Source organism: Anabrus simplex, chromosome 2 (genome assembly GCF_040414725.1).
Source record: "Anabrus simplex isolate iqAnaSimp1 chromosome 2, ASM4041472v1, whole genome shotgun sequence".
Classification (NCBI taxonomy): domain Eukaryota; kingdom Metazoa; phylum Arthropoda; class Insecta; order Orthoptera; family Tettigoniidae; genus Anabrus; species Anabrus simplex.
Genome location: NC_090266.1, coordinates 596,189,009 through 596,201,254, shown reverse-complemented (window position 1 = coordinate 596,201,254; position 12,246 = coordinate 596,189,009).

The window sequence follows — 12,246 nt, the reverse complement described above, 5'->3', positions numbered from 1 at the left end:
GCATATCAGGAAAGAAAAGTGTCCCGGTGACATTTTAGTCGCTCAATACAGGAATGCCTTTGGATGCTGTGACTTTTACATTTTTTTTTACGTTACACCGTCACATATAGGTCTTATGGCGACGATGGGACAGGAAAGGCCTAGGAATGGGAACAAAGCGGCCGTGGCCTTAGGTACAGCCTCAGCACTTGCCTGGTGTGAAAATGGGAAACCACGGAAAACCCTCTTCAGGGCTGCCGGCAGTGGGGTTCAAAACCCACTATCTCCCGGATGCGAGCTCACAGCTGCGCGCTCCTAACCGCACGGCCAACTCGCGCGGTATTTTTACCCTTCGGTTTATTGACTTGGCTTCTATAACCTAAAACTTAGGCTAAGTTGGATAATATTTTAAACACCTACATCACTATTTTCACCTGTGTGCAATTATGTTATTTATTTCATTAATATTATGATAATTATTATAATTGAGCATTGTTAACTTATAAGACCCCAACAGACAAGCATTGGTTTTGTGCAGAGTTATACATTTGTTAAATTCACGTTGTTTCCTTTCATGATGTACACGCCTATTCTTTGTTACATTATAGAGTATTTAGATATAGCCTAAATTTCTTTACCAATTAAGCTCTTCAATAAAGACATACATAACTGTCCCATGCCAAGATATATTGGTAGAATTAGAGCTGTCAAAATGGTTCATAACCCCTTTGATTTATTATCTTGACATGGATCACCCAAAACATAGGTTAGGTTTGGAGAATACTTTAATAATCAGCATTATTTAATGCACTGTTTTTTACTTTCACATTCCAAGATGTAATTGAAGCATTTAAATAAAGCATACATTAAAATTTAAAGTTTTACCACTAGAACAGCTGACATGGAAAAGTGATTTGAAAATTCAAACAAATTCATCTTACGTTAAAATCTTAAAAATAAAAAAAAAAAAAAAAAAATAAACTGTAGACTTTTCCGATATATCACCAGCATTTCCCCGGCTCGCCAAAATCCATTTCTCCCTAGTTTTAGCGTCTTTGGAACATTTATAAACAATTGGTTTGGTATGGTATGCGATGTGCTATTGCACATCGGAACTCTACACCATTTATAAGTTTTCTGCCTCACTGTCTGCGCAGGATTCATTTTAAGTCTAAAATATACCACTCAGATTATTATCCAATGTATAGACCTCGAATTTAACCATACTAGACACTAACGTAAAGTAGAAATACGCGAAGTGTATCCTGCTTCTCACAGCACACTATGTGTTACTTCGTCTGCTAATTCAGTCAACCTGTACGATGACGTCAGACCAATGAGATCGCGTGCTTGCGTGACGTGACATTTTCGTAGATTTTTATCACGTTTGGAGTTATTATTTGCACATTCTGATCACATTTTTGAATTCTGCATGAAATTTTGAATCAGATTAGCATATTGGGACAATTGTACCAGAATATCCGATTCTGACAGAAATGTTTACAACAATGTTTGGTAGCGCCCAGTAACTAAGGACTGACATTTGCACATCTTTGCGCATAATAAGAGGTTCCATCGAATAGGAAAGTAGGAGCTACTGTGAACAATATATTACGTCAGTTCTGGTCATGACCAATCCCGAGTACCTGGGTAGGCTATTTGTGAGGCAAACGTGGGTATAGAAATTTAATATTATTTCACGTCCAAATGTATTCAATTAAATTGAAATAAAATGCCTTCAAATGTGCTTTGCTCAGCACATACCAATTTACTGCGCGCTAAATAACCTCACGGACCAATTAAGAAGCAGCAATACGCATCATGGAGGAATGGGCAGTATTTATTCATGGTGGATGGGGAGGATATCACCCACTTCTCACGAAAAAGAGAAGTTGAAGAAAATTCTTGCAAGAATGATCCCTAATTTGGTTTCAAAAGAGCTGACGCCTAACTTCAGAGAAAATGTTAAATTTTTGAACAACAGCAACAACAACAATCCGTGGCAGAAACAGTCCAATTTGGGACCTAGCCAAGAACACTACTACTCAAGCAAAATAGCCTGCAATAATTGAAGTGATGTGCGGTCAACGTACCGACAATTTAAGGTGTATTGTTTGGTTTTCATGACAGGATCCGCTGCTTCTTATATCAGGCAGGTTTTCAGTTGGTCTCACGAGGCAGATTGAACGCCTTTTTTTCCTATTTTCTGCTACGGTTTAATGACAAAATTACTCAGATGCGTTTTCGGCGACAGTGGGGCACAAAAGGGGGGTTGGAGTGGAAAGGAAGCATCCGTGACCTTAATTATAATACAGCCTCACCATTTGGTTGGTGTGAAATGAGGAACAACGGATCACAGTCTTCAGGGCTGTCAACAGTGGGGCTTGAAATCATCATCTCCCAAACGTAAGCTGACAGATGTGTTGCTTACCTCGTAGCCAGCTCACTCAGTAGAGTGAAATCCGTTACAACTCTTATTTCAGAACAAAATTGTTTGGAGTGGCCGGGAATCGAACCCAGAAAAGCATGCAAACCCTGAACCACAATGCTGCTTCATCTTTATGGAGCTCAGTTTGCATAAAATACCTCGGACAGGCACTTGATTGAAAATTAATTGGTTTCTTAAATTTGTTATATAGTATCCCCAATTTTTGAAAATAATTTTACTTTTTACTCCAAAAAAACTATTCATCATCATCATCATCTGTTTACCCTCCAGGTTCGGTTTTTCCCTCGGACTTAGCGAGGGATCCCACCTCTACCACCTCAAGGGCAGTGTCCTGGAGCTTCAGACTCTTGGTCGGGGATACAACTGGGGAGTATGACCAGTACCTCGCCCAGGCGGCCTCACCTGCTATACTGAACAGGGGCCTTGTGGAGGGATGGGGAGATTGGAAGGGATAGGCAAGGAAGAGGGAAGGAAGCGGCCGTGGCCTTAAGTTAGGTACCATCCCGGCATTCGCCTGGAGGAGAAGTGGGAGACCACGGAAAAGCACTTCCAGGATGGCTGAGGTGGGAATCGAACCCACCTCTACTCAGTTGACCTCCCGAGGCTGAGTGGACCCCGTTCCAGCCCTCGTACCACTTTTCAAATTTCGTGGCAGAGCCGGGAATCGACCCCGGGCCTCCGGGGGTGGCAGCCAATCACGCTAACCACTACACCACAGAGGCGGAAAAAACTGTTCACTTATTATTATTTGTATTTAAAGAAAAAAATCTATTTTCAGGGATTTTTTTTTTACAAATATGCAAAGCATGCCCCATCATTTTACAAAAATGTTTACTGGATACAAGTGTCATTATCAATATTCAATGAATGAATTTAAGGTGAAGATGTTAGAGGAAAGGGCTAGGATTAGGATGTAATCGGCCGTGGCTTTAATCACGGTACCGCCCCATCATTTGCCTGGTTTGAAAATGAGAAACTAAGGAAAAAAATCTTCAGTGCTGTCGACAGTCTGGTTCGAACCCACTATCTCCCGAATGCAAGCTCACATCTGCGCGCCCCTAACCTCACGGCCATCTCGTTCGGTAGCCGCTCATTAATAGAGGATATGTATATTTCTCTGTTCGTAATCCTGCACCTCAGAGTCATCTTCGCCGAGTGCTGATAACAATACTCAATAAATCCAATAGTCTATTATTAAGATAGAATTCAAACCTAACACTTGTGTGACACAATCCCAGGACTGGGGAGCAGATCGACTAAGTTTAGTTATTCAGTTTCTCAGTAAATATACCTACGAACAACTTTTATTAATATTTCATTAATATTAAAGTACTATTAATATTACTACTTTACTAGGTAGATATAGGCCTAGTAGTAACGGCGGCAGAAACGTGTACACGGGAGTGTGTTGGTCCTTCACTTTTTTTTTTTTGTAAAATGAGTGGAAGTAATTGCGGTTTGAACCAAAAGCGTTTGAGAAATGGTGTACAGTGTAGAGTTTTTTCCTAGATGGTTCATTTGGAATGCATTTCAGTAGATAATGATGGTGTAAATAGTAACGCATGGATTTGTAAACATTGTGTGGACGGGATATCAGACGACATGTTGGATGCTACAGGTGGCGAGTGCACAGTGTGTGATGAATTGCGATTGGACTGTGTAAATAAAGCAGAGATATTCAAAGTAATGGAAGAGGTCTTAAACGCTACACGAATGGGAATCGTTCGACTGAAGGCAATGAACAACGATCTTACACTTCGTAGGGAGACCGAATTTAGGCCTAGATTAACCGGGAAAATTAGGCCTACGACTTTAGCTGCAGTGGATTCTAATCCAGTTACACTTTCGAACAGATTCGTGGTCCTTAGTGAAACAAATACAGAACAATTCATTTTAGAAAATAATAATAATAGTGTATGGCCTCCGGAGAGGCCTGGTGCAGGTCTTTTTTTAGTAGACGGACTATTAGGCGACCTGCATGTCTTTAAAGATGAGGGCCCTACCTAGGATGATTTCTAATGTTGAATACGCCAACACACCCAGCCCCCGAGCCACTGGAATTAACCAATTAAGGTTAAAATCCTCGACCCGGCCGGGAATTGAGCCCGGGTCCCTCTGAACCGAAAGCCAGTACGCTGACCATTCAGCCAACGAGTCGGACATTTTATAGAAGAAGATGAAGAAGAAGAAAACGGCGACGTTGACGACTTTGACAACGAAAGGATGGAAAACAACGCTACCGAAGGAGTCGCCAATTGGAGCGAGGAATACAACCTAGATCAGGAAAATCTTGCTAATCGGCGACAGTCACGGACGGAAATGTAATGGAATTCTTCGTTCCAAATTAGGCCCAGGTAACGAAGTGCCAAGTATTATTAAACCGAATGCACCTTTAAGGGAAATTGTGAAAAACATTGAAAATAAGACAGAAAACTTATGAGAAAAAGATGTGCTAGTGAAAATAAGGGGAACAAATGATGTAGGCCTAAATGGAAATGTAATTACTGAGGAATTGGACCATGCCATAAGTCATTTGCTAAAATTAACACACAAAACCAACGTAATTTTGCATGCTATACCAGGCAGACGTGATATGCCTAACTTAAATCCTGTTATTGAGAGAGCTAACAAACAAATGATAGGATTAGTTAATGTATCTGAAATTCTAAACAGGGAAAGAATAGCAATTAATTTTGAAAGTGAGAGGTTATCTATGCATCATTTTACAAGGCATAGTCTTCACATGAACAAGCATGGGAAAAATCAGGTGTGTGACAGGTTAGGAAAGGTGATTGAAAATTCGAATATGCCGCTGAGAATTAGAGAGGATAATAATCAGAAAGGGGGAAAACCAACGTTGCTAGATCGATGGGTGGTCAAATTTAGAGATAGTCCCACGGGTAGGCCTAACACTTTTTTTAGGAAAAAGGTAAAAATATCCAAGGATGTAGGTAAACATTTATCAATTAGCAACTCGAGGAAATGTATCATAGAGCCCCAGCCCATAAGTAAAACAACAGTAAAGAAACATAGTTTAAGTTATCTTGATTATCATTTGGATAATAAAGAAAATTGCAGTATGGCAGAGGGTAATCAGGATCTTGATCATAGTAAATCATTGGAAAGGGAGGAAAGGTGTCTAAGATTTCTCCTCGAAAACTCTCAAAGTGTACTAAATAAGCAATTAAAATTCGGTACCTTTATGGAACCTTAAGAGATTGATGTGTTGATAGGAGTGGAATCGAGGTGGAGAGAAGGGGTGGGTAATAGAGAAGTATTTCCGGAAGGTTACCGGTATACAGTCTATCGTAGAGACCAAGGAGATAAAATGGGAGAAGGGTGGTGTTTATTCTGGTGAAGGAAATTTATTGCTCACATGAATGGTTTACCGATGAAAGGGATGAAATTTTAGGGATAAAATTAGTTTGTGATAATATGGAGCAGGTAGGAATTATAAGAACATATAGGCCTGGAGGAGAGGAAAGAGACATGGAAATATTTTTGAGACTAATAGATTATACTCATAAAACAATAAGAATGATATGGTAATCATTGGAAAGATCTTAACTTGCCTGAAGTTGAACGGAATTGAGCTGCAAGTGGAGCCCATGAACTGAAACCGGCAAATAAGTTAATTTGGGAGAGTGGGTTTACACAAGCGGTACAAGCTCCAACTCACCACAATAACATACTAGATATATTCTTGGTTAAGCCATGAGAAATCGTTGATAATACTGAGGTACTTGAAGGGATAGATGGCCATAAGGCTGTAGTAATGGATATAGGACTGGTGCTAAAAAAGCTTAATGAGAGGGTCACACAAGATAAGATATTGTACAGAAAAACTAATGTTGAAGAATTCGGGACTTACCATAAATCACAATTCAGTTGTTGGATAAGTGAAAGGAGTAATGTGGATACACTTTGGGCAAACTTTACAGGAATTATTTGGGAAGGAGAGAAGAAATTTGTGGCTATTAGGAATGGTAAAATGACCTCAGACCATGTTTGGTATACAAAAGAAATAAGGAAATTAAATATAAAATTTAGAATAGTAAACAGGAAAATCAAAAAGTGTAGGATGAATAGAGAAACTAGAAAACAGCTAATAAGGGAACTTAATAAAGTGAAGAAGGAAGCAATTACACGAATGGCATACTTCATGAGGGTAATGAACATAAAGGGAAATGGAAAAAGCTGTATTCATATATTAGGAATCAAAAGGGGAAAGGAATCCAAATTCCCACAATGGTGGGAGAAGGGGGTGAACAGTTTATAATAGATAATGAGAAATCAAATCTATTTAGTAGGGAATTCATAGATTCAGTAGAAGATTGCCAGGAGTAGGAAACTGAAAGAGAAGAAAGAGAAGGAGAGATACATAAAGAAACAAGAAGCTTCTCTTTCACAAATGAGGATATTTTCAGAGAGATCCAACTGCTTCAGCATGGAAAAGCAGCAGGGAGTGATCAAATTACTGGGGAGGTATTAAAGACAATAGCGTGGTACATAGTGCCTCATTTAAAATTTCTCTTTGACTATATCATAAATAATAGTGTAATACTAAACGAATGGAAGGAATCTATAATTATACCAATTTATAAAGGAAAGGCTGATAAAGGGAAACCTGAGAACTACAGACCCGTCAACCGACCAGTAAAGTATATAAAATACTGGAGAGTTTAATAGCAAAATATATGAGAGGTGTATTTGAAGATAAAAATTGTTTCATGAAGATCCAGTATGGATTTAGAAAGAAATTTTCTTGTGAGGCACAACTGGTGGGATTTCAGCAGGACATAACAGATCAGCTGGATTCGGGAGGCCAGTTGAATTGTGTAGCCATACACTTTTCCAAGGAATTTGCCAGAGTGGAACATGGAATATTATTAAAGAAACTGGAGGGAATAGGATTGGACAGAGGGATTATATGTTGGATAAGAACATTTCTTAATTCAATGGTTCAAAAAGTCAAAGTAGGAAATTATGTATCCGAGGAAGGGAAAGTTTGGAAGGGAATTCTACAGGACATTAAAATCGGCCCATTAATATTCTTAATATATGCGAACGATTTAAAAGAAAATATAACATAAAAATAAGATTATATGCTGATGATATAATTGTTTATCTATATATATAAAATAACATGTCCTGTCTGACTGACTGACTGACTGACTGACTGACTGACTGACTGACTGACTGACTGACTGACTGACTGATTCATTACCGCCGAGCCAAAACTACTGGACATAAGGAAATGTAATTTTGGGGATATATTTATATTAGGGTGTAGGTGCTCACTAAGGGAGGAAATTTGGATATTCGGGGACTAAGAAGGTGAAAAGGGGGTTCATTTTTAAAATGAGGATATCGATATCTCAAAAACTTAAACGATTACAGACGTAAAAAATGGTATTTGGAACATCCTTTAAAAATTAACAATTTTTGTTTTCAGAAAATCCCATTGGGGGGGGGGGGATGAAAAAAGAGGAAAAGGGGTTGAACACCTATTATGAGGAGACTTTCTTTTAAACAAACGGGTACTGTTTTATTTTTATAAAATTCGCTTGAGTAGGGAGTGTGAAAGGAAATAAGAAAATTTTATTCTTTTTCTGGAGAAACTTATATCTCAAAATTGAAAGTTATATCTCAAAACCTGAAGATGTTACAGACATGAAAATTTGTATTTGGAATTTTTCTTCAAATTAAAGAAACACGTAATCTTTTGTGTTTGGAAAATCCACTTAAAGGGGAAATTAATTGAAAAATTAGTTGAATTCATTGTATGAGGATACATATATCTCAAAAACTAAAGATGTTACAGACGTGAAAATTAGTATTTCTAATCTCCTTTAAAAATGAAGAAACGCGAATTTTTAAGGGGTAATCAACTTGGGGGCAGCGGCGGTGAAAAAGGAATTAATTTCCTTTTCATGAGGATAGGTACATCTCAAAACTGAAGATGTTTCAGTCGTGATAACTGGGATTTGGAAGCTCCTTTATAAATGAACAAACAAGGATTTTTGATTTTCGGAAAATTCACTTAATGGGGGAGGGTGAAAGGAAGTGAAAACATGTAATTATTTTTATGGAGAAACTTATATCTCAAAAACTTAGGTTACACACGTGAAAATTTGTTTCTGGAATCTCTTTTAAAAATAAAGAAACACGAATTTTTCAGAGGGGGGGGGGCGAATCAACTTAACGGGCTGGGGGTGAAAAAGGATTTGAATTCTTTTATGAGGATACTTATATATCAAAAACTGAAGATGTTAGAGGCATGAATATTTGTATTTTGAATCATCTTTCAAAGTAAATAAACACGTGTTCTTTTGTCTTCTGAAAATCCACTTAAGTAGGGGTGAATGAATTGAAAAATTCGTTGAAATCTATGTATGAGAATACTTATATCACAAAAGATAAAAATGTTAAAGACGTGAAAATTGGTATTTGGAATCTCCTTTAAAAGTAAAGCAACCCGCACTTTTGGGGAGGGGGTAAGAACTTAACGGGTAGGAAATGGGGGAGGGGTGAAAAATGAGTTGAATTACTTTTATGAGGATACTTATATCTCAAAAACTGAAGATGTTACATAGGTGAAAATTAGTATTTGGAATCTCCTTTAAAAATTAAGAAACAGGCATCTGCCTTTTTCGGAAAATCGACTTAAGAGGTGTGGGGTTGAAAATAAGTAAAACGAGGAGTTGAAATATGTTTATGAGGATAATTTATCTTAAAAACTGAAGGTGTTACAGACGTTAAAGTTGGTATTTTGAATTTCCTTTCAAAATAAAAGAACACGTACTTTTTGTTTCCGGAAAGTCCATTTAAAGTGGGAGCTGGGTGGAAAGAAGTGAAGAGGAAGAAGTTCAATTATTTTTATGAGTATACATTTATCTAAAAAACTGAAGGTGTTACAGACGTACAGACATGAAAACTGGTATTTTCAATCCCCTTTAAAAAAAATGCAATACGTATTTTTTGTTTTCGGAAAATCTAATTAATTGGCTGAAAATTATTTGAAAAGCGGGTTAAATTTTAACATGAGTACCAGTATATCTACATTAAATATCAAAAATTTAACGTGATGGAGACAAGAAACTTGGTATTTGTGAAGTCCTTCGAAAAAACAGGAGCATGTACCGTTTTGTTTTCGGAAAAGGCACTTAACTGGGGTTGAAAAGAAGTGAGAAGTACTTGAATAATTTTTATGAGGATACTTATATCTTAAAAACTGAAGATGTTACAGACATGAAAATTGGTATTTGGAATCTCCTTTAAAAATAACATGTGTTTTTGTTTTCGGAAAATACACTTAGATGGGGGTGGGGGTGGGTGGGTGAAGGACTGATCAAGGTGTTGAATTCTTTTTATGGGGATACTTATGTATATCTCAAAAACTGAAGATGTTACAGGTGTGGAAATAGGTATTTGGAATCTCCTTTAAAAATCAAGACTTGAGAGAATATTTCTCACATGAAGAGTTCTATGTCGCTAGGACGTCTTAGCCTCAAAAGGTAATATCACAAACATGGTTTACAAAGAATTTCAGGGGTAAATGAAACTAAATTTTTGGGTGAGTTTTTATACATTAGGAATTTTCAGATAATTTCTTAGTACAATGCCGAGGAACGATTACTTGGATCAAGTTACGAAATCTACGCGAGCGAAGCCGCGGGTAATTGCTAGTAGGGAAATGAATAACATGGAGGATGTACAGAATTACAAAGGAACTTGACAGTATCCAACAATGGGTTAAAAAGAATAATATGAAGATTAATAGAGGCAAATCAAGTATCACAACATTTACAAAGAGGAGCTTAAAAACTGAATTTAAATATAATTTGGATGAGGTAATTGCCCAAAAAGATGGCAAGTGCAGATAGTTAGATGTGAGGTTTGAAAGTTATTTTCCCTGGAAGTGTCGTGTTGATGACTTAGTTGGGAAAGCATGTAGATTATTACATGTCATAATGAGGCTACTTAAATGCTAAAACAAAGAATTAAAAAAGAAAAGTTCCTTAAGTATGGTTCGTCCATTACTGGAATTTGCAAACAATGTTTGGGATCCTCATCTGGAATACCTGATAAAAGGAATGGATGGTGTGTAGAGGAAGGCAGCAAGATTTGTAACCGGAGATTTCAGGAGAAAAAGTAGCGTATCAGAAGTATTACAGAAACTTGTGTGGGGAGCTTTAAGTAAGAGAAGGGAAAAACTCATGGGGAGAAATCCGTGAGAGGCTTCAGTTGGAAAATAATTATATCGGCGGGGGTAATCACAAGTATAAAATTAGACGGGATTTTAGCAGAAATGATTGGGGTAAATTTTCATTCATTGGAAAGGGCGTGAAGGAGTGGAACAGTTTATCTTGGGAAGTGTTTGATCCTCTTCAAAAATCTGTACAGATATTCAAGGAAAGAATAAACGGCAAGAGAGAAAAGAAATCTTAGAGGGCATTCGACCTGTGTAGGTTATTGTAATAAATAATTTTTGTCAATAAATTAATTCCATCCCCTTGCATATGGAGACTGGACTGCTGGAGTAGGGGACTGCCTACAGGGGTGAAGTAAATTTGGGACTTCGAGGGCCCTGGGTAGCTGTTAAGGCCTTTCAGGAACTCTGAAAAGCAGTGGCAGAAGGGGCTCTGGTTAAGACACAGCAGGTCGTTTATGCACTTTAGGTACCAAAATGGAGGGTAAAAGCAATGCACATGTATATCTTATAACAAAAATGTATAGTATTTTTTGAAGTGATTAAACATACTGTGTATTGGTTGATTATGTGTGTAAGTACAGAAGATATTATGAGTAGAATTTTGTAAATAATATAAATTTATTAAGGATGAGGTCTTAATTTAATAGAAAAATATGTCAATGTAAATTATATAATACTCTGTTTTAGGAAAAATGTCTTCATTTCTTTTTAACTTAAAATGTAGTTGTTGAGAATAATGTATTTTTGTGCATCATTTGCCACCGAGGTAGAGACCTAATTTGCAAATAAAGTATTTTTATTTGATTTGATATAATGTTTTCCTAAAATTGTTAGTTCGATTTTACCGTCAAATTCACTTCGAAGAAATGACATCTAAGGAAATGTATTCGAAGATTACATCCTTTTAAATTAGAACACCACAAAGAATCACCCCATGCCTTCCCATCCTGTTCAGTAATATAAGCCGCGAATCAAAAGTGGCGAATACTTAAGTATGCTTTAGTATCATTGTGTTCGTCCATTACTAAGTAATTTTAGGCTTCCTGCGCACACGATATTTCTAGAAAGATGACAAATAATCGGGTCTATGTATATGCAATATTCTAGAGTAATGCTACTTCGCTGAGCTTCATTCACCTCACTACTCCAACATGTATTAGTTATGTGTGCTCTCGACGTCTGATATGCGAATCCTGATTGCATTTTTCACCAATGTTAATTAAGATAATTACGAACAAACTCATCTAATTTCCCATCTGGAGTTGTGACATCACTCGCAGTGCAATTTGTGGACAGTTCCGGTCTGCCTGAGGGTTTCGGTCCTCACCGGAGCAGAAGCTGCTAACGTAATTTAAAATATGAACTGTAGAGCGTGGAGATCTTCTACATTAAACTTATTAAATGTTCGCTTGAAAATTTCTGCTACAACTAAGATATGTTGATGTTTCCTGACATCTTAATTTACCGCAAGGTTTGGCAAGAAAATTGTAATTATTTTTCGCTTTGGAGGTTTCAGAGCGTTCTTATCTTTAAAGTATTTTGCCATCAAAGTAGGAAGGAGCCGTCCTTAACATGCGTCATTAGATTATTTAATATAAAAGTT